Here is a 26,982-nt window from a genome sequence, read left to right as displayed (position 1 = left end):
CTTTCTCCCCACAAACACCTACTCTGCCTTCTGTTCGTCAGTTGCCTGTAGTGTTCACATACACTTCTTAACTTGTGACACAATGTTGCAAACAAAAAGTGTCAAGAAAAGGAAAAGTTATAGCACTGAAACGAGAAGCGTGGATCCAGCAGGACCATTACAACTGGCAGCCTAGTAGAAAAGGCAGTGCTAAAGTGACTAGGGTAGTTGCTGAAAGAGTGATATTGCAGTCGTTAGTGCTGGTGGATTAGAAATTCAGAAATTCAGTATGGCCAGTGTTGTATGATGTGCAGTGATCGGTGAGTTTGGCCAAGCATCCTTCTCAACGTAGCCTGACTGAGGAAAGCATCCAACATCGTGTTTGAAATAATCTGCAGGTAATCAAAAGTGCCTTTGAAAAGACACAAACACTGCCTCGGTCCGAGCCACACGAGAATAAATAACAGAAAGGAGGAAGTCAAGTAGAGAATAAAAATACAGGCTGCAAAAACCTACCAAGGCGCAAGTGATGCCTAGAGTACTACTTGCAAAGACTATTTCAATGTTGACACAATCTGGTACGTTCCACGAAGAAACAGAGCCCCCTGAACATTCAAATGTCACTCCTATACAAAAGAACAGAAGAATATCAAGAGCAATCTAACAATTTAGAAACAAAGTTACGATGAGTACGAATGAGGGCTGTTTCTTCACGTAAGCTAGTATGTGTTCTTTCAGAGGCGAAGGGTGTGACAGCCATAAAAGCAACCCTCCTGTTATCACCTTATTTCATTACTCAATTCAACATCGGAAATATTAGGATGGGTTTTGGTTCAAAGATGCTGGACACACGAAATGTAGATTTTCATCTTCTTTATTGAGTATTCATGTACAACCCCTGCCAGAGCACAGAGAGGGCATCCAACCCGCCTGAGATCTGCCAAGACACTTCTAAAGTAAACACTCCAACTAAGAGCACTGTAAAAGTTGCTAGGATACAACGCACCCCCCCCCCCCTTTTACCTAATCACACACCATAGAAGAGTTATAAAGAAATGAAGAAAATAAAGATATATATACAAAACTAATCCCGACTTAAAATATATGCAACACACGTATTAACACTGATATAATATGCATAAGGTCGTGAATAAATTCAATTAATTGCAGTCGTAATCTTCAATCCATAACGGTTTAGACAACACTTGACCGCTACCCCTCACAGTGCAATCCATGTTAGAGTTATTTTCCTTGGTATTGTCCCCATTTTTTATTCTGCACTCCATCTCATTACATGGTGTCAATCCTCGCATGTTCCACTTCCTGCCATCACTTAACCACACACTACTACCTTTTACATCGTCAACTTGTTTAGGTTTAGAACACTTGGATAAACTCCTTCTTTGACTGTATGGTACAAACGACCTTACCCAGGCCCCTTTCTTGTACTTATGACAAACTCTCTGCATACAGTCATTGTGTTTTTTAACATACTTGTTTTGATATCTTTCAACTTTTTCTTCCATATCCTTTCTGTGTGTTATCTTGACTCTTGCTCTGTTCATCCATGCTGGTGTTAATTTTGTGCCAGCCACTTTTCCCTTTAACAAACAAAAAGGAGTCTCACCTGTAACCGAGTGGGGAGTATTACGATAACTCCACATCATTTCCTTAACAGCCCCTTTACAATCCATTCCTTGCTCGTCACCCAACTGCACACATTCTTTCAGCATTCTATTGAATCTTTCTACGAGACCATTCTCTCTAGGATTGTATACAGCAGTGGTGTAGTGTTCCACCCCATAACTCTTCAAATAATTCTGAAATTGTTCTGCCACAAATTGAGGGCCATTGCCAGTAACCACACATTCCAGATAACCTTCTCTGCGAAATACTTCTTCACAAAAATCGATCACATTAATAGTTTTCACTTCCCTCACAAAGGCAACTTCTGGCCATTTGGAATAATAGTCTACTAAAACTATTGCATACTTTCCAACAATCCCCTTGGAAGCAAATGGACCGCAAATATCTATAGCTACTTTTTGCCAGGGTTTTTCTGGTAAATTGGTACACGATATGGGCGAATCACTCTGCACATGTGATTTGTCACAACACATGCATGCAACACAATTGCGCACACACTTCTCTATATCTTTGTCCATTCCCGGCCACCAATAATCTACACGTGCCCTTCTTTTCATCCTTGATATTCCACCATGACCGTCATGCAATAAATCTACTATTTTTTTCCTCAAATTCACGGGTACTACTAATCTTTCACCCCTTCTCAACACCCCATTAATGAGGGATAATTCTGGCCACACTTTGTTATAATCTGCAAGCTTTCTGTCAATTTTATGTATCTTAGACACGTCAGAAATATACTCGCACAACATGCTCAAAGTATCATCTTCCTTAAGAGCTTGTGTCCATTCTTCTATGTTAATGCTGCCGCCACTTGACTCATCTACACTGGCAACCAACCACTCTTCACCTTCCAGAGTATCGTTGTTGTCCTCTTTGTTTGGCACAGGCATGCGTGAAAAACAATCGGCATACCTGTTGACCACACCTGGCACATACACCAAATTAAAATCATACTCTTGTAAGCGATATAGCCACTTGGCTTTTCTTGGGGTTGCTTTCCCAGCACCCTTGGTAGAAAATATGTCAAACAATGGTTTGTGATCGGTCCTCACTTCAAATCGATTGCCCCATACATATATCTTGAAGTAATCAACTCCCCACCAACAGTGCCTCTTTTTCAATCACGGAGTAGGTAGATTCCGCTCCCTTGAGTGTACGTGATGCAAAAGCCACTACTCTCTCCTGTCCCATCTTTCTCTGCATCAATACCGTACCCAGACCATGGGCACTGGCATCTACAGCTATGACTGTACGATCGTTGGGATCAAATGGTTTTAGAGCAACAGCATTTATAATTTCCTTTTTTATAAAGTCAAAAGCTTCTTGACATTCTATTGACCATAGAAATTGCATCTTAGATTTCATGAGTAGTCTCAAATCATGTACTTTCTCTGCAAACTGGGGTACAAATTTAGAATAATATTCTGCCAAACCCAGGAAAGATCTTAATTAATCTTTATCCACGGGGGCTGGCGCATTCTCAATGGCTTCTAATAAGTTTTTCTTAGGCCTCACCCCTTCCCCAGATAAAGTGTGTCCAAGATAGTCTATTTGTTTCACCCCAAATTTGCATTTTTCCACGCTTATTGTGAGACCAGAATTTTGCAACCTTTGTAGAACATCCACCAGGATGTCATTATGATCTTTAAGATCAGTGCCCCAGACTAAAATATCATCCTGGAATACTACTGCTTTATGAACGCCTGATAAAATGTTGTTCATCACTCTTTGAAACACAGAAGAAGCCGAAGCTAATCCGAATGGCATGCGTACACACTGAAACATTCCTTCAGAAGTTATGAATGATGTTTAATGTTTGGATGACAAATGCAATCGGATCTGATGGTATGCGTTAGATAAATCAATAGATGAAAAATATTTCACATTTCTAACAGAGGATAACAATTCATTGATACGAGGTAGGGGATGGCGATCTACCCAAATGCATTTGTTAAGGTCTCTCAAATCAATGCGCATGCTTATTTTTCCGTTAGGTTTACGCGCCAAAACAATGGAACTAAGCCATTCTGATGATTCAATTGGCTCGATGACCTTAGCATCACACAATCTTTTCAACTCATCTTTCAATTGCAATCTTAACGTAAATGGTACATTCCTTACTTTATGTATCCACCCAGTTTTCACAATTATTCGATGCTCCCACTTTTTCAAGCATCCCAAGGTATCAGAGAATAAGTCAGGGCATTTTGCATGCCATTTGTTTTTCTCCACATCATCTAACAAAAGTACTTGTTCAGGATGATTGGGGTTCAATACAATATTAAGCGTTTTTTGTTCCTTCCACCCCAACAAATTCTTTCCTTGTTCCACTACATACACAGCAGCCTTAGTAAACCTCCCTTTGAACGTGATTTTACACTCTACATAACCAATTAGAGGTAATCTGCCACAGCAATATCCCACAGGTTAAATTTTTGAGGGTAAAATTTCACCACAATCCACTTCCCTCCACACTTGTTTGTTTATGATTGTGTATGGTGAACACGAGTCCGCCCACATTTCTACATCTTTATTGTTAATCTTTATCACACGTTTGGAGGGGTGTATTTGTCACCAACTGCACTCACACATTCATCTATTGTTAACACTTCAATTCCTTCCCCTTCCCCATCATCTTCCTCTTCAGACTGCACATTCGCACATGCAATAATGCTTTTCACTGACTGTTTTTGAACTTGATGACTTGATCTGCAAACCCATGCAAAATGCCCTACTTTTTTACAAATGTAACACTTCACAAGAGCTGCAGGACACTTACTCACGTCCGCAGCATGACTAGTGCTCCCACACCTAAAACATTCCCTTTCTTTTTTTCTTTCCCACCTAACAGATCCACCCTTCTTTGTTTTGGAAATAACATTTACGTCTTTTGATGAATTGTCACCATTCCGTTGTCTAAAATTCAGTTCAGATAAATACATCGACGTCTTATCAATGCGTCTGGCTATGTTGATAGATTTTTGTAAAAAGGGATCTTTCAGTTCTAATAGCCGTTCCTGAATTTTGGCATTGTTGGTTTTGTTGATGAACTGATCCCTTATTAACTCTTCTTGTAAATCTCTAAACTTGCACGACACAGCCAACATTCTTAACTCTGAAACATATTGCTCCACGGTTTCACCTGAAGCTTGAGCTCTAGAAAATAATTTATGTCTTTCCACCACTACGCTGACTTTTTTTCCGTAATTGTCTTCCAAAGCTTTCATGGCTACGCTATATTAATCCCCATTAGGATTATCTGATATAGAGTCATGATCACCTTCTTCATCTACAATTGAAGAGGCATTGCGATTAGACCTATGTAATGTCTTTAGCACTCTTCTTCCCTCAACACACAAATTGTGCTTTAATATTGCCAACTTCCACAAGGTATCGAATGAAACACCCCCAATTGCATCTAGATAAGTTTCGAAGGCTTCACGCCAGTCTTCCCAAACTATGCACGGTGGACCAGGGTTTTGTAAGAATTTAACTGGTGCTAACATGGATGACAGATCCATTGTTACTACGCCAAATGTTATCTTAAAACAAAAATTGCGTTTGTCAATTCAGAAATCTTGCATCAAGCAACGAATTAACACACATGTGGTAGGCTTTTTAAAAACAAATAAAGTAGTTACTGTTGTCTTTGCCACACGTCTCTTCAGTTCTTTTGCATTAAATTGTAATTTAAAACGAACTCAATAGTTCTAAAAAAAATTAAAAAAACAAGTAATGTAGTCACCGTTGACTCTGTTACGCCTTTCACACTGAGATAATATATAAAGTTGTTGCAATTGCAGCCAGAATCATGCTTCGGTGTTTACAACGTGCGCTCGGCGCGTTGATCCTACGCGAGTTCCGTTGCGTTGTCACTTGCAACTTGTAATCATCTGACTCATGTAAGGCCTATGTGCTTTACTGCCACAGCGTTGCGTAGCGTTCTTCGGTTGCCGTGGTAACCGCCTTCACTTGCCCCTGGAAATACTCTGCGTGCTGCCCACTATTATTATTTAAAGTAAGTTACCGTTCTTCACGTGTAACGTTGTCACTTGGCGTGCGTTTGTATTAAAGTCAAACATTGCACTTATGGGCATTTAAGTCATTAAGAGCAGACACCGCTCGGCAGACGTTGGTTCTCTCCTCGTACGAGGCCGCTATGAGAAATAAACTAACAGAAATTTCTCAACGCTCAATGCGTGAAATCCTCGTCTCTTATTTTTTTTGAAGATCGCACTTCCATTTAGCAGATTGTTCTTTATGTCCGGTTCATCCGCATACATTAACCGGCGAGGCCTCTTTCTTGTTTCCGCGCCTCGATTGTTAAAAACACCTTCTGGCAGAGGTTGTAAATGGTGAAAAGAAGACAGCTGTGTTCACGCCTATTTGTATCCCATCCTCGTCGCCATGTTCAAAGATGCTGGACACACGAAATGTAGATTTTCATCTTCTTTATTGAGTATTCATGTACAACCCCTGCCAGAGCACAGAGAGGGCATCCAACCCGTCTGAGATCTGCCAAGACACTTCTAAAGTAAACACTCAAACTAAGAACACTGTAAAAGTTGCTTGGATACAACAGTTTTATTGTCTAGGCCGGCCAGGAAGGGAAAACAACATTCTCCCTGACGTTCAGTCTGCTTTTTGCCAAGGCGTGAGGATGCTTGTTGTAGGGAAGTACGCGAAAGCCAGGAGAGGTGGCAATCATATGGCCATTATTGACCTCTTCTGTGCTTTCGATACTGTCAACCGTATGAAACTATGGGCCATTTTGAGGAGTCTGGGGGGTTTAGGTGGCTCTTCTGGGATACCTCCTTTGTTGTCTTCAGTGCGACACGTTTGTTAACATTCAAGTTAGCCAAGATGGGGATGCATCTCCCAAACTAAATCAACTCAGGGAGTTCGAAAGGGGTGCATCTTGGTCCCTTTTCTTTTCCTACTTTATAAGAATGGTCTAGAGGGAACTTTTTAGTCCACAATGGAAAGGATGTGCTGAGAATAGCGAGGGGTGGAATCCCAGTCCTCTTGTATGCAGATGATACTGTTCTCATTGCAGAAACCACAAACTGATTACAAAGCCTGTTGGATTCCTTTGTCCAGTTCATGAATGACCTGGACCTAAATGTTATTATGTCCAAATCTTTTATGATGGTTTGTGGTCCACCGAAGACCAAAGTCAAAACACATAAGATCTGGGGGTCAAACATTTTAACTATTTAGGTATTCCCTTTAATACAATGGGGATATTTAACTAAGCGGACACAAATGCAGTTGTGAGAGCAATGCGGTGTTCAGGTTTACCTCCAGGGTTCGTCATAAAAAGTGAAAGAACTTAAACAAATCTATAAATCTAAATGCTTGCCGATTGCCTTATATGGGTCTTGGGTCGTCACAACCCTTTAGCCCTTCAAAGGGCTGAGAACAGCTTCCTTCACACCCTTCTCGCCATACCTAAGGGTACAGCAAAGGGTATTTCATGATGAAGCTAGGTGAACTATCTTGAGGATTTATCACCTTTGGACACTTTGTGATGGTCGATTTTAAAGGCTGTTGCTCACTGATGTTAGCACTTCATCATGTGGTCAAAATACTATGGCTGTTGTACCTGAAGCACAATTTTACTGAAATTGGTATTCCAGGTTATTATGACTCCCTTGTATGGCTGAAAATTGCTTCCAAAGAGGCTTTCAAAACAACTTTATTTTAGTTCTAATGATACATCTCGGAAACAGAAGGTGCAGTCATTGCAGACTGTTGTTGCTTATTCCACCATTTGTACCACAAGGGAATTGAACCTTATTTGATGCTCATTCAAAATTCACACCCTAGGTTTTATTTCACCCGTTTAAGGTGAAATACCCTGAATTTCTTGTTTGCTTTTCCATCTCGGAGTATCCTGTTTTACCAACTTCCTATCTGCCACTGTGATCAGTTTCAGCACCAAAGCAGTAGTCACTTTATCCTTTTTTTGCACTCTTCATATTAATCCTCTTAAGAGCTTTCTAGCTCTTTGCTTAAGTGTGGCTAAGGTTATACACCATTACTTTGCTCTACTGTTCTTATAACAATTAGCAACTCCTGAAGTATACTTTGCTGCTTTAAACTTTATTAGCGTTGGTTTAGGTATCTGAAAGCAGTATGATTCTTTTATCACCTCGTAGGCACCAACGTTATTAGTTATACAGACATGTTATGATAATATTTTAATGAATTGTGGTAATTCAATGTTTTATATAATTGTTTTAAGATTGCAGGTGTCTTACTGGGCTAAGTTTTACTTTCTAATCATGCTGATTGATGTAACCTTTTTGTATAATTTTATGGTGATTTTGTAGAAAAAAGGAATTGTTGAGAAGCCATTATCAATCACTTTAATTGTTGTCTGTATTATTTCTCGGTCTGCTTGTTTGATTCTTTATTCAGATTCTCTTTCTGAATATGCCTCTTCTTCTTTAACTATGGAATATATTTGAGTGAACACAAATCATTTATTTTTCACAAGAGGGGAACCCAATACGAAATCATTAAAATTAATGTCTTCGCTAATTCCGGACAAGTGCTCCATCAAAGCAGTTAAGCTGGCATGTGGTAGCCACCACTGGCATAATTTACTCACACTCTATGTGGTCATTGTTATGGGTGATTGTATGTTATACCTGGGGTCTGGTCTATTTGGTAAGAGACCAGGGGCTTTGGAACTAAGCCTGTTTAAGCATACATTAGTGTCCATGGGCAACAGGGCCACTCCATCTGAATTAAATGAAGTCTAATTATAGGACCATGCCTGAATATGGATGTTCAACTCAGTAATGCTTTCCTTACACTACCAACCTGGAAACCATGTTAAATTAACTTTTGAAATTAATGGTGCTGTTAAGTGTTTAGCGGAGATAAATCCCGTGCTGGCCGTTTGCAGAACTGCTTTGTTTAAAAACATAATTCTTCTGCTATCATGCAAGCTCTTAGTTAAAGCCTCTGCACCTTTAATTTGTTTTGCTTTATCTTGCCGCCAAAGTTTGGTACCTCAAGTGCTTTTCCCATTAATGTGCCCTTTCCAGTACTCATAACCATGGACAACGAGTGTTTCAGTGGATTGTGCAGAATACATAAAACTATGACAGGTTATCAGTTTTTTGGGGGGAGTTTGTCTGGTTTTTGAGAATAGTAATCAGCAGATAGGTCTGACTGATACATTTCGGGACTATTTATCAGCACTGCCCTACAATGTTCCCACTGTGTATAATGATGTATTTCTCAGGAACTACTGGTTGTATGTATGTAGTGATGACTATAATTATGGAAATAAAACAATACCTAGTGTAATAAGGATCTTCATTAATATGTGTAGCAGACAGATTGTACATAATTTGTTTAACTGTGTCCGTATCCCAAGAGTCTGCAAAAAGGACCAGGTGTTATAAAATAATCTAAAGACACTTTCAACATATACGGTATCTGTATCAACCGGTCTCATAACCTGACAGGGAACCTTTTCTCAAACCACAATATCTAGCAGAGGATATGCAGCGATAGTCACAGCTTGATGATCCTGATGTGCTATGTGAGAAAAAGATTGTGGTTGCAATTCTTGAACCACAACAGAGGGCACAGTCTATCAGGAATATAATTCCCATATATCAAAAGCAAGACTGTAATTCACATCATAATCCATAGAGGAAGGAGAAATACTGCAGTAGCAACTGAAACATAGGGCCGAGGTGAAAAAGGTCATGAAACCAAAGGTAAATTGTAATCCAACTGCAATGTTGATGAATTGTAGCACTGCTTGTTATTTCTCTTATTTCAAAATTTGCATCAGAATCATTCTCATACCGCAAAAGTTATAGAAAGTGCACCATTTCAACTGATCTTGGCTTAGTTGTTTTACTAGGTGGATCATAATAAACAGCAGCAGTTGTTTTACCTGGAACAATTGTTGAAATCACATGATCTAGCTCTTTGCTGGAAGCTGGTACTTGGTCTAAAGCAGGAGATACAGCAGTCTGAAATCTCAGAAAGGAGCTCAGAATATAGTCCTTGAGAGAGGATGTGCTGTTCTACTCGGGAGGAACTTTGGTTTTAGTGAGGGTCTGCTGAACAGAATATGCCACATAGTGCTTTTTGGTATGATAGATGGACAACTTCCTGTTTTTATTTGAGCCTGGCAAATGTGGTATTATTACAGTTTAAGGGGCTCATGATGAGTCTGAAGGTCCCAACGCGGGATGCCTAACTCGCGGGGAGGAAGCCACTGCCATGGCGTTCCCCCCATTACAAGGTTTCCGCCAGCCTGACCAGCAGAATCTTTGAAATAGAGCATTCCCGTTGGACTTACCGACAGGAACAGTGCTAGGAGATAGCACTTGGCTCCCTTAAGGAGCACAGAGGGGGCCGACCAGCACCCTCAGAATGGGCACTGTCTGCAAAGTAGACAGTACGAATGAATAAGTTACTTACCTTCGGTAACGCTTTTTCTGGTGGATACAGTAACTACCTGTGGATTCCTCACCTAAAGAATTCTCCCCTCGCGCCAGCCTCGACGGAAATTTCTTCTAGCTCTGCACGTCGACAATGACGTCACAATCGCCCAACTCCACGCGACGCCGTATGACGTCATCCAGGCAATAAGAAGCCCTCGTCGACGTGCAGACGTCAGTTATCACCATTTTTTACGTGCCATAGAGGCGAACAGGTGAACATTGATCTCAAAGAGAACATAGTCATATCAAATGAAATGAAAACACAACATTTATTACAATAAAAATAAAATTAGGTAACAGCAATAACTGCTCTGTATGAGAGTAAAATATGTCAGTCAAGTCCAAACATGTTTTCCTTGAACTATCTAAATTAGAGAAAGATATGCATATATACATACCACAACTATATACATGATTCAGGTATATACATATATACAAGACAAAGGATGCTCACCCATGGATTTCATGGTATGACCAGTCAGGCAACGGGGAGGCGGGTGGGACTGTGAGGAATCCACAGGTAGTTACTGTATCCACCAGAAAAAGCGTTACCGAAGGTAAGTAACTTATTCTTCTGATGGATAAACCTACCTGTGGATTCCTCACCTAAAGAATAGAGTCCCAAAGCAGTACTACCTCCGGAGGTGGGTGCCCGAATGGTCAAACCAAGAAATCCTGCAGCACCGAGCGAGCAAAATGGCCATCCCTCCTAGCCTCAGAATCCAAACAGTAATGTTTAACAAAAGTATGGAGGGACGCCCAAGTCGCCGCCCTGCAGATGTCAGCCACAGGAACACCTCTAGCCGAAGCCGAAGAAGCAGCCTTAGCTCTGGTGGAATGGGCACGAAGCCCCACAGGTGGTTCTTTCTTCACCAAAGAATAACAAATTTTAATACATAGAATGACCCACCTGGATAGCGTTCTCTTGTGGACAGCTCTACCTTTCCTCTTCCCCACGTATCCAATGAAGAGCTGATCATCTTGCCTGAACTCCCTCGTCCTGTCGACATAGAAGCTCAGCGCTCTTCGTGGATCCAGCCGATGGAGCCTCTCTTCCTCCTTGGATGGATGAGGCGGAGGGTAAAAGGAAGAGAGAGTAATAGACTGCCCCAAGTGAAAGGGTGTAACAACCTTCGGGAGGAAAGCCGCCTTGGTCCTTAACACCACTTTGTCTCTATAGAAAGAAAGGTATGGGGGCTCTACACTAAGAGCCTGAAGCTTACTGACTCTTCTGGCCGATGTTATGGCCACCAGGAACACAGTCTTGATAACTAGCAACCACAAAGAGCAAGAATGCATCGGCTCAAAAGGGGACCCCATTAAAAATGTTAACACCAAATTAAGGTCCCACTGAGGCATAACAAAGGGTGATGGTGGAAATGTATTGGTAAGCCCCTTAACAAACCTTAAAACAATAGGAGACTTAAACAAGGAAGGTTGATCAGGAAGGCACAGAAAAGCCGACAGTGCAGATAAATAACCCTTGACCGTGGCAACCGCACAACCTTTCTGCGCCAGGAAAAGAGCAAATGACAATATGTCAGACAAACGAGCCTTTAAGGGATCAATTCTGTTCTCTCCACACCAGCATACAAATTTAGTCCAACGACTTGCATAGATCGATTTGGTGGAGTGTCGCCTGGCCGCTAAAATAACATCCACCACTTCTGGTGGGAGAGAAAAAGCACTCAGATTGCCACGTTCAATCTCCAGGCATGAAGGTGCAGGCTCTGGAGGTGGGTGTGTAGAATCTGCCCCTGCAACTGCGAGAGGAGGTCCACCCTGTAAGGGAGACGGAGCGGAGGGCACTGAGAGAGTTGGAGAAGGTCTGAATACCACACCCTTCTTGGCCAATCCGGAGCTATTAAGATGACCTGGGCTCGGTCTTGGCGGATCTTCCTCAGAACTCGAGGGATCAAGGGTATGGGAGGAAACGCGTAAAGCAACTGACCCTTCCAGGACATCTGAAGCGCGTCCCCCAAAGCTCCTTGCACCGGATACTGGAGGCTGCAAAATAGCGGGCACTGCGCATTCTCCTGAGTTGCAAACAGATCTATCTGTGGATATCCCCACATCTGGAAGAGGTACAGAACCAGATCTGGATGAAAACGCCACTCGTGGTCGACCGAGTTGCGTCGACTGAGAACGTCCGCACGCACGTTCAGAGCCCCGGCCAAATGATGTGCTACCAAGCAGATCTTGTGATCCTGAAGTCAGGACCAGAGTCGAAGAGCTTCTCTGCAGAGAAGGTACGATCCCACTCCTCCCTGCTTGTTGATATACCACATCGCGGTAGTATTGTCCGTTAGGATCTGGACTGACTGACCGCAAATGGAAGGGAGGAAGGCCTTGAGAGCCAGACGTACTGCCCGCAATTCCAACAGATTGATGTGAAATCTCTGTTCCACTGGAGACCAAAGGCCTTTGACCTCCAGGCCCCCCAGATGAGCTCCCCACCCTAGAGTGGAAGCATCCGTTACCACTGTGGCCACTGGTGGCGGTAGCGAGAACGGCCTTCCGTTGTCGACCGCTGCCCACCACTGAAGATCCACTGCAGTGTCTCTGGAGATCTTTATCGATTCCTCGAGATCCCCTTTGTGCTGAAACCACTGCCTGCGGACGCACCACTGAAGAGCCCTCATGTGCCAGCGTGCATGAGTGACCAGCAGTATGCAAGAAGCAAACAGACCGAGCAGACGAAGGACCTTGAGGACTGGAACTACTGCTCCATTTCGAAACATTGGAATCAGTGCCTGAATGTCCTGAACCCGCTGGGGCGGAGGAAAGGCCCGATTCAATGTTGTGTCCAATACTGCCCCTATGAACAGGAGGCGTTGAGAGGGCTCCAGATGAGATTTGGGCACATTGATAGAAAAACCCAGGTCGTACAACAATTGAGTTGTCGACTGGAGATGACGCCGCACTAGCTCCGGAGTCTAGGCTTTGATCAACCAATCGTCCAGATAGGGAAACACCGCTTATCCCCCTTCTTCTGAGCTCTGCCGCTACCACCGCCATCACCTTTGTGAAGACTCGAGGTGCTGAAGTAAGACCAAACGGGAGGACCGCAAACTGATAATGCTGCGATCCCACCACAAACCGGAGATACTTCCTGTGCGATTTGAGGATCGGAATATGGTAATATACGTCCTGCAAATCGACTGACACCATCCAATCTCCTTCGTTCAACGCCAAAAGAACCTGTGAAAGGGTCAGCATTTTGAACTTTTCCTGCCTGAGGAACCAATTCAAAATCCTCAAGTCCAGAATTGGTCTTAACCGACCATCCTTTTTGGGGATCAGGAAGTACCTTGAATAACAGCCCTGACCCCTCTCCTGCTCGGGAACCAACTCCACTGCGCCTTTTGCCAATAGGGATAACACCTCCTGTTGTAGTAACAGAAGATGGTCTTCCGAACAGAAGGATGGGCGGGGAGGGAAGGGAGGAGGGAACTCCCGAAAGGGAAGAGCGTACCCCTTCTTCACAATGTCGATGACCCAAGAGTCCAATGTTATAAACTCCCACATTGGAAGAAATTGGGCAAGTCTCCCCCCTACCGGAGACGAGTGGACAGGGAGTGGTGGAGGACTAAGGTTGCTTTCCCTGCTGCACCCCTCCAGAGGAAGAGGAAGAGGCAGAGTGCTGCTGGGTGGCTCCTCTTGTACGGACTCTGCCCCTGCCCCTGAAGGATCTGTGTGACAGGGAGCTTGCAGTTTGTTGTGGTCCTTGAAATCTGCCACGAAAGGAGGAGCCACGTCCAAAACCCCTAAACCTCCTATAAGATCTAAAGGAGGAGGAGGAGGCAGCTGATTGAAGTCCTAGCGACCTCGCTGTGGCTCTGCTCTCTTTAAATCGTTCTAGAGCAGAACCTGCCTTCGTTCCAAAGAGTTTTTCGCCATCAAAGGGCAGATCAAGGAGAGTCGCCTGCACATCCGTTGAGAAGCCAGACGAACGTAGCCAAGATTGTCGTCTGGAAACTATGGACGTGCCCATAGCTCTTGCCACTGAGTCCGAAGTGTCCAACCCAGACTGGATCACCTGGGTCGCCGCCGCCTGAGCGTCCATCAGCAATTGTAACACTTCCTGTGACAAGTTCGGATGGCCTTTTGCTTCCTCCATAAGGGCATGAATATAACGTCCCAATATGCAGGTTGCATTGGTTGACTTTAAGGCCATACTACATGAAGAAAAGGCCTTTTTGGCAGAATGGTCCATTTTCTTCGATTCCCTGTCCGCAGGAGTTCCAGGAAACGAGCCAGGAGAGGACCTGGAAGAACAGGAGGCCTGAACTACCAAGCTCTCCGGTGTCGGATGCTTGGAGAGGAAGACAGGGTCACCTGGTGCCGTCCGATAGCGTCGTGCTACCGCCCTGTTGACAGCTGCCGAAGACACAGGTTTCTTCCAAATGTCTATGATAGGATCTAGAAGAGCGTCATTAAAAGGCAAGAGAGGCTCTGCCGTCACAGAAGTTGGATGTAACACATATGTCAAAAGGTTACTCTTCACCTCCGCAGCTGGAAGAGGAAGATCTAAGAAGTCTGCAGCCTTCCGTATTACCGCATGAAAAGACACAGCTTCCTCAGTATACCCCCCCGGGGAAGCAAGATTCCACTCTGGGGAAGTATTGATGCCACTTGCAGTATCCAGTCCTTGAAAGTCACCGGAAGGCTCCAAGATCTCACCCTCTTCCAGGTGTTGTCTGCTGTATTCTTCCTCCTCCAGAAGGCGCAAAGCCAGACGTCTGGATCGAAGTCTAGACTCGAGACCTGGCGTCGATAAGACGTCGGCCGACGCCGAAGATCTTCGTCGGCGCCGAACCTCGGATCCATACGACGCCAGACCCTCCGGCTCCACAGGAACCTTGACTGTGGATTGGATCCGAGGCGAATCCATCGGCGCCGTAGCAGGTGTAGCAGGTCTCCTAGGCGACGTCAAGGGCAAGGGCATCGGCGCCGCTTCAGCTGCCGCAGACAAAAAAGGCGTGAAAGGTGTCGACTTATAAGATGCCGGGACACCCAAATTAAATCGGAGTCGTAGGAGGTGGAGGGGTGACTGTCGGGCTAATCTCCCACGTCGGACGGGAGTCGTGACGGCGCAGAGAGTCACCATGGCGATGATGAACCCTCAAGGATCTTGAAGAGGACTCTCTCCGATGGGCCAAGAACAATTTTGCCTCTCTTTCCTTGAGCGCCTTCGGGTTTATGCGCTGGCAGGAGCCGCATGACTCGACCATGTTCTACAGAGTTGTCAAAAGATCAAGCAGACCTGAATTGGGAATCCTACCTGTCCATTATTATCTCTATGGTGAGGTAAGAGTGGTGGTTGACTAGAAAGTTGGCTGCAATAATGTGAATTCTCTTCTTAATCTTGTAAATTGCATATTGAATGTGCAGATCCTTCAAAACTGAGCTTCCTTGATAATCTTCTTGATCATCTCCCTCACTGAAGGCAGCTTCCATGTGATCCCACTCCTGATCCTCCTTCCGGTCATGCCACTCCTACATAGACGATAAACAATATAACGTTCTCAGAGGTTGCAGTGGACCTGGAGCGACTGTGAGCTACTGAAAAGCTGTGTGGACGATAACGTTGGGATAGCAGAAGCTGAAAACACCAACAAAAACCCAACTCTTGTTAACTAAAAAATTGACTATTCACTCGTAGACTACAGAAAGCCAGATGTCTGGGCTGACAAAGGTAGTTATGAAAGACTCACAGAAGATGGAGCCGCTACAGTCCATGATGGAATGCTGAGTTGGGTTTTAACAACCTTGAAGACAATGGAATGGTTGACTCCATCAATGATGGAGCATTTGTTGATGAAGCCTGCTTTTGCAAGAGATCCTTCGTCAACAGAGATGCTTGTCCTAATAAGATTGCCAACAAGTCCATGGTCACTGCCAGTGTCAGTTTGGATGTTCCCAAGGCATCAGAGAACACAAATGTATTATTTGTTTGTGGGGAAATTAGGATTGGAGACACTAACCTTTTAGGCTTGTGGGTAGATTTTTTAGTTTCACGTCTCCTTTTCTGTAGATGAGGTTCCTGATCAGAAGTCTGACCTTTAGCAGAATGGTCTCTGAGTAGTTGCCACTGAGTAGTAGTTTGTCAAATGTCTCTATCCGTTTTGACTCCCTGTCTGGTGGAGTGGTAGGGAAAGCACAGAGACGGACTCTAATCATAGAGGTCTGCGCCAAGAGGATTTCTGGAATGGGGCGTTGGATGAGGAAATCTGGCTCCCCGGGGGCAGGTCTCAGCCGCCTTGCAACTTGTCTACTGACTAGGGGGCAATATCCTGGCTTTGCTCAAGTGCCTATCAGTATGTGCGACAAGGCCTCGTTAAAGAGGACAAGGGGGTCCTGATGTTTGTCTGTGACAAAAAACTAGGGCCTTGAAAGGGTCAGTCCCTAACCCTAGCAGATGTGTCTGCAGAGGGGGGAGGCATGGGTGGGTGTAAGGAATCTGCAGGTAGACAGAGTCTACCAGATAATGCGTTACCAATAGTAAGTAACTTGTTCATCTGATAGAGACTTCTAGCTGCTGATTCCTTACCTTTAGAATAGATACCCAAGCCATAACCTTCTGGCGGTGGCCTACAGACAGATCTTCTCACACTAAAAAGTCCTGTAGGACTGCACGGTCAAAGTGCCCGTCTCTACGGACCTGGATGAGCAGGCAGTAATGTCTTCCGAACGTGTGCAAGAACGCCCACGTCGCTTCCTGACTGATGTCCAGGACTGGAACACCTCGTGCTAGCGCAGTGGTCGCAGCCTTGCTTCTGGTTGATTTGAGCTCTGAAGCCCTGAGGAGGCTGCTTCTTGGCCAGTGCTTAGCAGATCTCAATGCAGAGAAAGACCCAGTGCGAAATGGTTCGCTTCTGTACTGTCCGACCTTTATTTGCTTCCACGTACCCAACAAAGAGTTGGTCATACCCACGGAACTCTTTTGTGCAGTCAAGGTAGAACGACAACACTGGTTTTGGGTCTAAACGGTGGGGCTGCTCCTCTTCTTTTGAGGGATGTGGTGGAGCAAAGAAGGTGGGCAGGGTGATATTCTGACACATGTGAAATGGGGTCACCACCTTAGGAAGGAAAGAGGTACAAGTCCTAAGTACCACCTTGTCCGTGAACATGGTAAGATACAGCAGTATAGATGAGAGTCTGCATTCCACTCACCCTCCTGGCAGATGTTATTGCCACTAAGAAGGCTGTCTTGATGGTGAGCAGCCGGAGGGGACAGCTGTGTAAGGGCTCAAAGGGAGCACACATGAGAAATGTGGGGACCACATTTTAATCCCACTGAGGCATAACAAAGGGCGTAGGGGGATACATACGTACAAGCCCTTTGAGAAATCTATGTTCAAAAGGCGATTTGATTAACGAGGGCTGAATTGGCAGTCAAAGGTACGCTGGTAAGGCGGAAAGATACCCTTTGAGAGTGCCCAAAGCAGAGCTCTGCTGGGCATGGGATAAGGCAAAGAGAAGAATATCAGAGAGAGAAGCAGAAAGAGGATCAACAGATCTTTCTGTACAATATTATACAAAGCGTTTCCAATGGCAGGTGTATACCGTCTTAGTGGAGGGACGCCTGTCTGCCAAAACAACATTACAGACTTCCGGAGGAAGATCGAAGGCTGTCAACTGCCGCAGCTCAATCTCCACACATGAAGGCGCAGAGTTGACAGGTTCGGATGGAGAACCTTCCCCTGTTGCTGCGACAGAAGATCTTCCTGAAGGGGCAGACTGATTGGAGGATTGATGCTCATTTTCAGAAGCTCGGTATACCAGAATCTCTGTGCCCAGTCCGGAGCCACCAGGATTACTTGGGCCCAGTCGTTCTTGATCTTCTTGAGAACTGGGCAGAAGTGGTATGGGCGGAAAGGCGTACAGGAGGCCTGAGCTCCACTCACAACAAAAAGCTATGCAAAGTGAGTGCTGCCTTGAAAACTCCAATGTGTAATACTGCTGACATTGTGCGTTCTCTCCTGAGGCGAACAGATCTAACCAAGCCCCCCCCACTGCTCAAAGAGTCCTTGTGGCACCTCCGGATTGAGACACCACTTGTGATCCGCTGGCTGAGTTCGTCTGCCCTGGCATTCAGAGAACCTGCCAGGTGTTGAACCAACAGGGTTATGCCATGCTGTTCCAGTCATATCTAGAGGCGCAAGGCCTCTTTACAAAGGGTCCACGACCCCACACTCTCTGCTTGCTGCAGTACCACATTGCGGTGGTGTTGTCCGTGAACACCTGCACCATCTTTCCTTTGACAAGAGGAAGAAATGCCTTCAATGCCAGTCGGATTGCCTGGACTCTGGACTCCGCCGGAAACCAAAGGCCTCTCCTAGATGGCCGCCCCAGCCCAGCATCTGTCACTACTGTACAATCTGGTTGGGGAAGGGACAGGAGTCTGCTTCTGACCCAATCGCAGTTCACTAACCATCACTGCAGATCTTTTGCAGTTCCCTCTGAGATCTGGACCATGTTGGTGAGATTTCCCTGATGCTGTGCCCACTGGAGCTTCAGGTCCCACTGCAGAGCCCTTATATGCCATCTGTCATTTTTTACTAGGAGGATGCAGGAGGCCATGAGGCCCAGCAGCCTCAGAGCCTGTCTCACTGAAATCCAGGATAGAGGTCGAGACATCAGAATCATAACTTGAATATCCTGGACTCGCTGCTCGGGAGGATAGGCCCAAAACTCCATTGTGTGCAGAACAGCTCTGATGAAAGGGAGCATACAAGAGGGAGTCAGGTGTGACTTCAGCACGATTATAGTGAACCCCAGCAAATGCAGGAGGTTTGCTGTAGTCTGAAGGTGGGTGACGGCAGCCTGGGGCGAAGGAGCCTTCAACAGCCAGTCGTCGAGGTAGGAGAAGACTGAAACCCCTAGCTTGCGCATATGAGGTGCGACCACCGCCATAACTTTGGTGAAAACCTGAGGGGAGTTGGTGAGGCCTAAGGGGAGCACAGTAAACTGAAAGTGCTCGTGGCCCACCTTGAACTGCAGGTAACGCCTGTGGGTAGGTAGGATGGGAATATGGAAATACGCAACCTGCAAGACCAACGCTACCATCCATTCTCCTTGGTCTAGGGAAGACAAGACCTGAGATACAGTGAGCATCTCCTTTTTGAGATAGAGATTGACGTCCCGCAAATCCAGAACAGGGAAAAGGCCCTTGTTCTTTTTGGGTATCAGAAAGTAGCGGGAATAACAACCACTGCCTACATCTGATATTGGGACCCTTTCTATGGCTCCCTTGGCCAAGAGAGCCACAACTTCCCTGTGGTGCAAAACCAAGTGATCCTCTATCAGCAGTTCTTTTGAGGGAGGCATTTGGGAGGGAAAGACTGGAAGGGGAGGGAAAGCCCTCCTGTATGATCTGCAAGACTCATTTGTCGGATGTCATGGACCACCAGTGAGGGAGATAAAATGTAATCCTCCCTCCAACTGGACGTACATGATCTTGCAGAATTACACTAGGAGTGCTTGAACATTGTGGAGGTGGGGGGCTGGGTGGTGGATGACTTCTGGCCAGACTCTCTGGGTCTGAAGGCACCACAACCGCGTCCCCGCGCACGATGCTGGCCTGGCGAAGGACGGTGGCTGGTCTGTGGATGGCATGTTACCCCACCCCTTCCAAAGCCTCCAAACAGGCGATAGACTGCTGGAGAGGGGCCGCTGAAAGGTCCTAGGACTTGGCTGTAGCCCAGGAGTCCTTGAAGCGTTCCAGCGTGGAGTCTGCCTTTTCGCCAAAAAGGCAGGTCTCATCGAAGGGCATGTCCATAATGTTTGCCTGGATATCCCCCCAAAAGTCAGAGGAATGTAGCCAGGTATGGAGTCGAAGGGACACTGTCATGGAAATCGCCTTGCCCAGCAAGTCCCTCGTATCCAAACCACACCTGCTGGTATCTTTAAATGCCTGTGAGGCAGCACCTGTGCCACCGTATCCCATAAAATATGGGATAAACGGCCCAATAGATATGAGGGGTTTACCGACCTCAATGCCAGGCTGGTGGAAGAAAACATCTTCCTCAGTTGGTCAACCTCTTGGATTCCCTATTCGGGGGAGCGGAAGGGAAGAAGTGGAGGCCTGTATCACCAAGCTTTCCGGGGTGGAGTATTGTGTGAGGAAGCTAAGGTCGCCCGGCGCTGGGGGCAGCCAATTTGATGGGGCCTCTGCTAACCCCTGCAGGGCTCGAAGGCACTCCAGTGGGGCCAGCCCACTCAGAAAAGAGCCGCATGGCCTCGTAAAACTGAGTTGAGCGAGGGTTGCTCCCGGAAAGGGGAGGGGGGGTGGGAGGGGCTTGGAGTTGACCCTGGCAACAGTTCTGCTGAACTGTGCCTGGAACGTCAATGTTGCCAACTCACCGGCCGACGGACAAGGTGAAGTCGAAGTCCACTTGAACGACTTATTTTTGTGCCTCTTCCCTGAATGCCCGGAGGACCTCGAGTGGGATGAAGAGGACTTGGGGCTCCTGGAGCGGTCCCACGACCTCCTCCTCAACCGGGACTGTGACCTCCAAGGAGTTGCGCCCGCCAATGTCGACTGCTGGGCCACCATTACCTTCAGGGACCACTCCCTCAAAGCTTTCGGAGCCATGGTCTGGTAGTCCGAACACGACTTCCAGTCATGGTCTCTGTCTAGGCACCAGAGACATACCTGGTGGGGGTCTGTCAAAGATATGGTGCAGTGGCATGAACCATGTCTTCCTTGATGTCATTGGCACAGACAAATAAAGTCGCAACAAAGAGTTAAAAAAAGGCCTGTTAAAAAAGACAGAGGGTAGCTCTATTCCAGATCTGTGCTTTAACCGGCACGGAAGGAAAAGAACCGACATACGCGCACCTAGGTGGTGCCTTTATAATCAACCATGACATCACAGATGGTTCCAAGGACGCCGTTGACGCCATGCGGATCTGAACAATGCTACCTGACCGTGCGCGCAAGGGTATTGCTCTGCAAAGGTTCTGCATTCCAAGCTGATGACAGAAAATTCTAAAGGTAAGGCATCTGCAGCTAGAAGTCTCTTTAAGATAGTGGACTATCTGTGTTTGTGACCTCAAGGGGAATCGTGTTAGAGCATTTGAGTTCTATATAATTACCGACTCTGCTTCTGGCCTCAGTGGTGGCGTCAAGACTTGGATTGGCAGGGTCAATCGCACAGTAAAAGGCAGGGTCATACAATGTTCCCGAGTTGGGTTCGGTGGAGATGAGCTTAAAGATGGGGCTGACCTTGGATCAAGGTCAAGCAGCACTATCAGGCAGTAACCAAGGGGTGAGAGGTGTGGGGATGGGGGGAGGTGATGATTGGGGGGGTCGGTGGGGATTAGGTGGTTGTGTTAGGTTGAGAGTAGTACCAAAGATGTTGTATAAAGCCATTTTTAGCTAATGGAGCTGTTTTGGCCTTGCCGATGGCCTAGGGAATTCAGGGCGCATCAGGAGTAATGATGGAATTGGCTCCGAACTTCTCAGCCTTAGGGTACTCAGGAAGTTGGGTGGCTCCACGTAGTGGGAGAGCCAGGATTAAGGACAGCTATACTTGGATTTCTTGTGTTTTTTGGGTTTTATCAGTCCTAAGATCAGACCCAAAAGCTGGGAAACGTTTGTGCCCTGGACTTCAACCAAGACTTTTTCGTCTTCCTTTGAAGTTCTGTAATGGGAAGTTTGACTTCACATTTGCGGATGTCATTTCAAATCATTTTTGCACAGCAATCTCATGGCCCTGATTTGTATTTGGAGCTGAGACGCCAGAGGAAGACATCATGTCTGTCTGTCGCCAACATCTACAGGGTTCGAATTCTGGTTTTGAGAGGGGACACATCCCCAGCACACTGGAAACTTTTAGGTGTAAAAATTCTGTCAAACTGTTTGGATTCAATGGTACTCTGGATTCACATCGGAAAGCACAGAAAGAAATTAATTAACATTATTGGTACGGAGGAAGTGCAGATATAGTGGCCCAGACGTTACATTCAAAGTGGGACGGATCTAACACCACAACACCATCTGCCAACACGCAAAGGAATTTATTTTGAAAATTCACTGGATGGGAAGAATAGAGAAAATCTTCTCATGCTTTGGTGAGGCCTGATGACATGCCATTGGCTGTCAGCATGTGTAGCATGATTCACATGGCGTCACACAGTAATCTTAGCCTGCACTATGACAAAGGCCAGGCCCATACTGCCAAGTCACCGATAACTAGGCGTGGGCAGTGGAAGTGTCAGAGACTTGAGACCGCGAACCAAACACCAAAACCAATGTATATCCTGCCTTATGCCTAAAAGGCAGTGGTGGCGACCGAGTGATGGCTGGGTCCCATAATTCTCCGCAGGCCCAACTATGTGGCATTCTGTCTGGAAGAACAGTGCTATGAAGGATGAGAACAGCTTGTCTCAACCTGGACCTCTTTCCATGTGTCAAGTATCACTGACAACTGTATTTATAGCTCATGTAAAAATTTCTACATTAAAAAGTGTAGTTTGGATAGTTTCAGTTTAGTACCTTTAATAATATTGCTGCACTGAGTGGCCTATTTTAGAATTAGTGAACCACACCCTTTCTGCTGTGACAATTTTATTAATTCCTCGAAAGGAAAGTCACTTGTTTCGTTTATATAACCCTTTATTGTTATAGATGGAGCAACATAATGGTCTATCAAACAATACACAACAGATACTGCTGTACATGGTGCATAATGAACTGAATTATTTCAAGGTGCTCCCAAATCTGATGATCTTGGAACAGGAAGTACCGTGAAGAAAAGTAGTTGCCTAGTATATGCAATACTTTGAAAAGCTGGGAAGTCAGGACTAAAACCAGGTTTGCTGAATAGACATTGTGCATTTCAGATCCCGGATGGGTAACCCTTCTGCCCTGATGATAATTTTACTAGTGACTCAAGAGGTAAGTCAGTTGTCTTGTGCCACCTATACAAGTTTTTTTTAGATGGAGCCACAACATGGCCTATTAAACACTCGATAGGAGAGGTTTTTGTCATATGCACATCTTGAACTAAATTATGTCAAGTTGCTCTTGAATGCGATCATCATGGAAAAGGAGGCAGAGGAAAGAGAAGTAGTTGTGCAGTCACACAATTTGGTCAAACTGGGAAGCTTTGATTGAAACCAGGGTCTTTGGGTCAGAGCCTCGCAACTATTCTTTGCCATGGATTCAGGAAAAGCTTCTGACTGAGCTAGACATGTTATAAAAGTGCATTCAAAATATCCCCTTTTTTTATTTACGAAATGGGGTGACAGTAGAAACACCATTCTTAATAGAGCAAGTATACCATCGGCAGAAACAGTGCAAGCTTTTCTCCTTCAGACGAGAGCAAGCATAACACCAGTACAAGCTTTTCCCATTGCAGGAAAGGTACACATTGGGCGGCATTAGCAGGGCAAGTTTTGCTTCCTCAGAACAATGCCAGAATGGTGGTAGCAAAGTAAACTTCCCTCTCTTACAGAATACAATGAGTGCAATCTTTGATTTCCCACAAACCAGATCAAGTAAGCCAGCCAAGTACTAACTTTTATCGCTCACAGATCATGTGCAGTTTAGTGACATGTAGGTTACAGACACATGTCTGGAGTCTTAACTGACTGGAATGTACTGGAAATATGTGAGATGATATTCCAAGTCAGAATCCTGAAAGTCGTGATGCTGTCATTTGGTAAAGTTGCTATTTGTGCTCCATTTATTGAGAATGAAAAGTTACCTATCTGTAACCCTAGATCTCTTCCTGGGAATCCTCATCTTAGTCATGAGCATTCAATAGGCCCACTTATGGCCTGGGGGGATTGAGTGAGAGAGAGAGAGAGAGAAACCAGAGTTTAGGTACACCACAGCTAAATTTAAACAAACTTTAAATGAACATTGAAAACACACTATCGTCAATCCCCCATCTGTATTCTTTTTACAGACATATCAATCAATCAATCAATCACAGTATTTCTAAAGCGCACTACGTACCCTTTAGGGTTTCAAGGCGCTGAGGGGGGGGGGGGGAGAGGGTGTTGCTGCTATTGGTCGAAGAGCCAGGTCTTGAGTAGTCTCCTGAAGGTGAGAAGGTCCTGGGTCTGTCGCAGGGGGGTCGGGAGGGAGTTCCAGGTCTTGGCGGCGAGGTAGGAGAAGGATCTGCCGCAGGAAGTCTTGCGTTGGAAGCGGGGGACGATGGCGAGGAAGAGGTTGGCAGAGCGGAGTTGGCGGGAGGGGACGTAGAAGTTGAGTCTGTCGTTCAGGTAGGCGGGTCCGGCGTTGTAGAGTGCCTTGTGAGCGTGGGTGAGGAGCTTGAAGGTGATCCTCTTGTCCACGGGGAGCCAGTGGAGGTCTCTCAGGTGGTGGGAGATGTGGCATCGGCGGGGTACGTCGAGGACCAGTCGGACGGAGGCGTTTTGGATGGATAACAACAAATTATATACTGCTGAAAATTCTTTTATATAGCAATATATTTCACGTCAAATTAAATCACCATTTAATAGAGTGAACCGTTATTTCATTTGACCAGCTCAAAGTTTCCCATTGAATTGCAGTTACCCATGTTTTAGAAATTGCATAATATATTCAACCTCAATGTATACTCGGGTACCTTTTCTCTGAACCAATTAACTTACAATTACATAATATATACACACATCCTAGTACTATATACAAATGCACAAAAATAGGTATGTTTGCAGTCTATAAAAGGCTAAAAGTGACCAAATGTAATTTTCATTTTAGAAAGGCACCTTATTTAATACAATAGTTACTTATTCCATGGAAGTGACCATGGAAAATCTTTCACAAACCTTTTATAAAGGAAACGAAAAGGGAACGTGAACAAAGGGCGGTAAGGAAAGGCCTCTTTTTGCATGCCCATTCCCCCAAATATTTGGACTGATACTGCTGGTTTTTCGATTTTGTTGCACTGCAGCCCTGCTAACCAGATACAAAGTGCATATGCTCTGACCACTAAAACGTGTACAATTGGCTCATTCCTAACTGGTGTATTTAACACTCAATTCTGGCTTTTTTCTTGTGTATGTTTATAGACTTTCCTAGCAGACCTGATCCTTTCCCTAAATTTGCTGTTTACTGCCTTGACTAAACTACACTTCGCTGCTTTACAATCCTAGATGAACCATTTTGGGCAGCTTTTTAAAGGAATTGATTTATTTTTTCTTTATGTAAAAAATTTCTCTCATGGAATCACAAAGTCTTTCACGTAACATGGTCATTAGAAAATGGTCTCTGACACCATCATTAGTTGACAAAAAATCAAGTCACGGCAACCGTACTGCATATTTGTACCAGTAGTTGGGTGATTCTCTCCACCCACGTCCACTTTACAGAACTGTTATTATTCATGACAGCCAATTTGATGCATCGGACTATATTAGGCATGGCTACTAGAGGAAATATTGTGCTACACGATTTGAGATTAAGGACGTTGTGATCACTATCCTTACGCTATATAACAACCATATTCCTTTATAGTGGCCTGAGACAAAGCTCAAACATTACCTAGTCTATTCTGCTGGTCTGATTTTGGCAATCAAACATGTGTCTATGTCTAGTCCCCGTCACTGATGTAATATGGCCATAACAAGCTCATAGGCCAAAAGAATGGTAAATGCATTGTTCTGAATAGCCTATGCCTTCCATTCTTTAATTGGTGGTAAATCGAGGCACAGAATATACTATTTCTCATCCTCTTGAGTAGCACGGCTGTAGTCCAATCTGCCTAAGGGCTCAAATGTGACATTAAAGTCACTCACTACCAGTAATGGTCCCTTTTCTATACCACGTTATATAGCATATACTGTAGTATCAGGCTCCTTTCCTCTATTGTATTGGATCTTTCATAGATTCATATGTTTGAATCAGAATAGTCAGCAGTTTGTATAGGTAAGTAACAGTATTACCAAAAGGAAGCAGACGGTGGGAAAGAAGGAATTACATTTTGGCTCACCTTATTGGAATAGATGGCTTAAAACAGCTTGCCTCACTGCAGCATCAGACTTGTCAGCCACGTTCAGACAGTAATGCTGGGTGAAGGTGTTGGTGGGTGAAGGTGCTGCTCTGCAGATCTGCTAAATCAGTACACCAGCAAACAGGGCAGTGGATGTAGATAAGGCTCTTGTTGAATGGACCTGGACTGTGCAAGTCAAGGGTTTCCCTGCTTTAACATGGCAGAATAGGATGGCTGCTGCAATCTACCTTGCAACATTGGACTTGGAAGCTGAAAATCCGTTTCTTAAATTGCCAAAAGTTACTAACAACTGGTCTGATTTGCAAAATTGTTGTGTTGTGTGCAAATAGAACCTAATGCACCTTTTAACATCCATGGTGTTGAGAAATTGTTACACCATTGTTTGAGGATTTGAAAAAAATGTAAAACAATGGGCTCATTAGGATGAAACTCCAAAGGTCTTTTAGGTATGAATTTAGGATTAGTTCTCAAGACAACAATGTCTTTCTTGAACTGTATAAAAGGCTTTTTTATGGTAAATGCTTGTAGTTCACCACCCCTTCTAGCTGATGTAAGTGCTAGTAGTAATGCCGTTTTCCAAGTGAGATATTTTAAGTTTGCCTTGTGAACTTGTTTGAATGGGGCTTTTATTAACTGCCTCAATACGATATAAAGATGCTAAACAGGAGAGGAATCCGTCACAGGAAGGAAAACCCTGAAAAGCCTTTTGGTGAACTGTTTGATGATCCTTGATGACCAAAACGAGGGTGATTTGTCAGATTTCCTAAAACGAGGTACTGCCGCTAGATGTACCCTTATGAATGAATATGCAAGGCCAGATTTTGTTAGATGTAAGAGATATGGCAAAATCTGGTCAGGGTTGAAGAGAATGGGTGTAAACCGTTTTGTTGGCACCAAAC

The 26,982-nt window shown here is 44.9% G+C and overlaps 1 protein-coding gene across 1 annotated transcript in view; it reads right to left on the bottom strand.

The window, feature by feature from the left end:
• The window catches only part of NLK (nemo like kinase), a 762,154-nt gene that overhangs the window by 46,408 nt on the left and 688,764 nt on the right, over positions 1-26,982 (bottom strand). The gene's annotated exons all lie outside the window — the stretch shown is intronic.

The sequence above is a fragment of the Pleurodeles waltl genome, chromosome 3_2 (assembly GCF_031143425.1).
Source record: "Pleurodeles waltl isolate 20211129_DDA chromosome 3_2, aPleWal1.hap1.20221129, whole genome shotgun sequence".
Classification (NCBI taxonomy): Eukaryota; Metazoa; Chordata; class Amphibia; order Caudata; family Salamandridae; genus Pleurodeles; species Pleurodeles waltl.
This window is presented reverse-complemented; position numbering and strand designations above follow the sequence as displayed.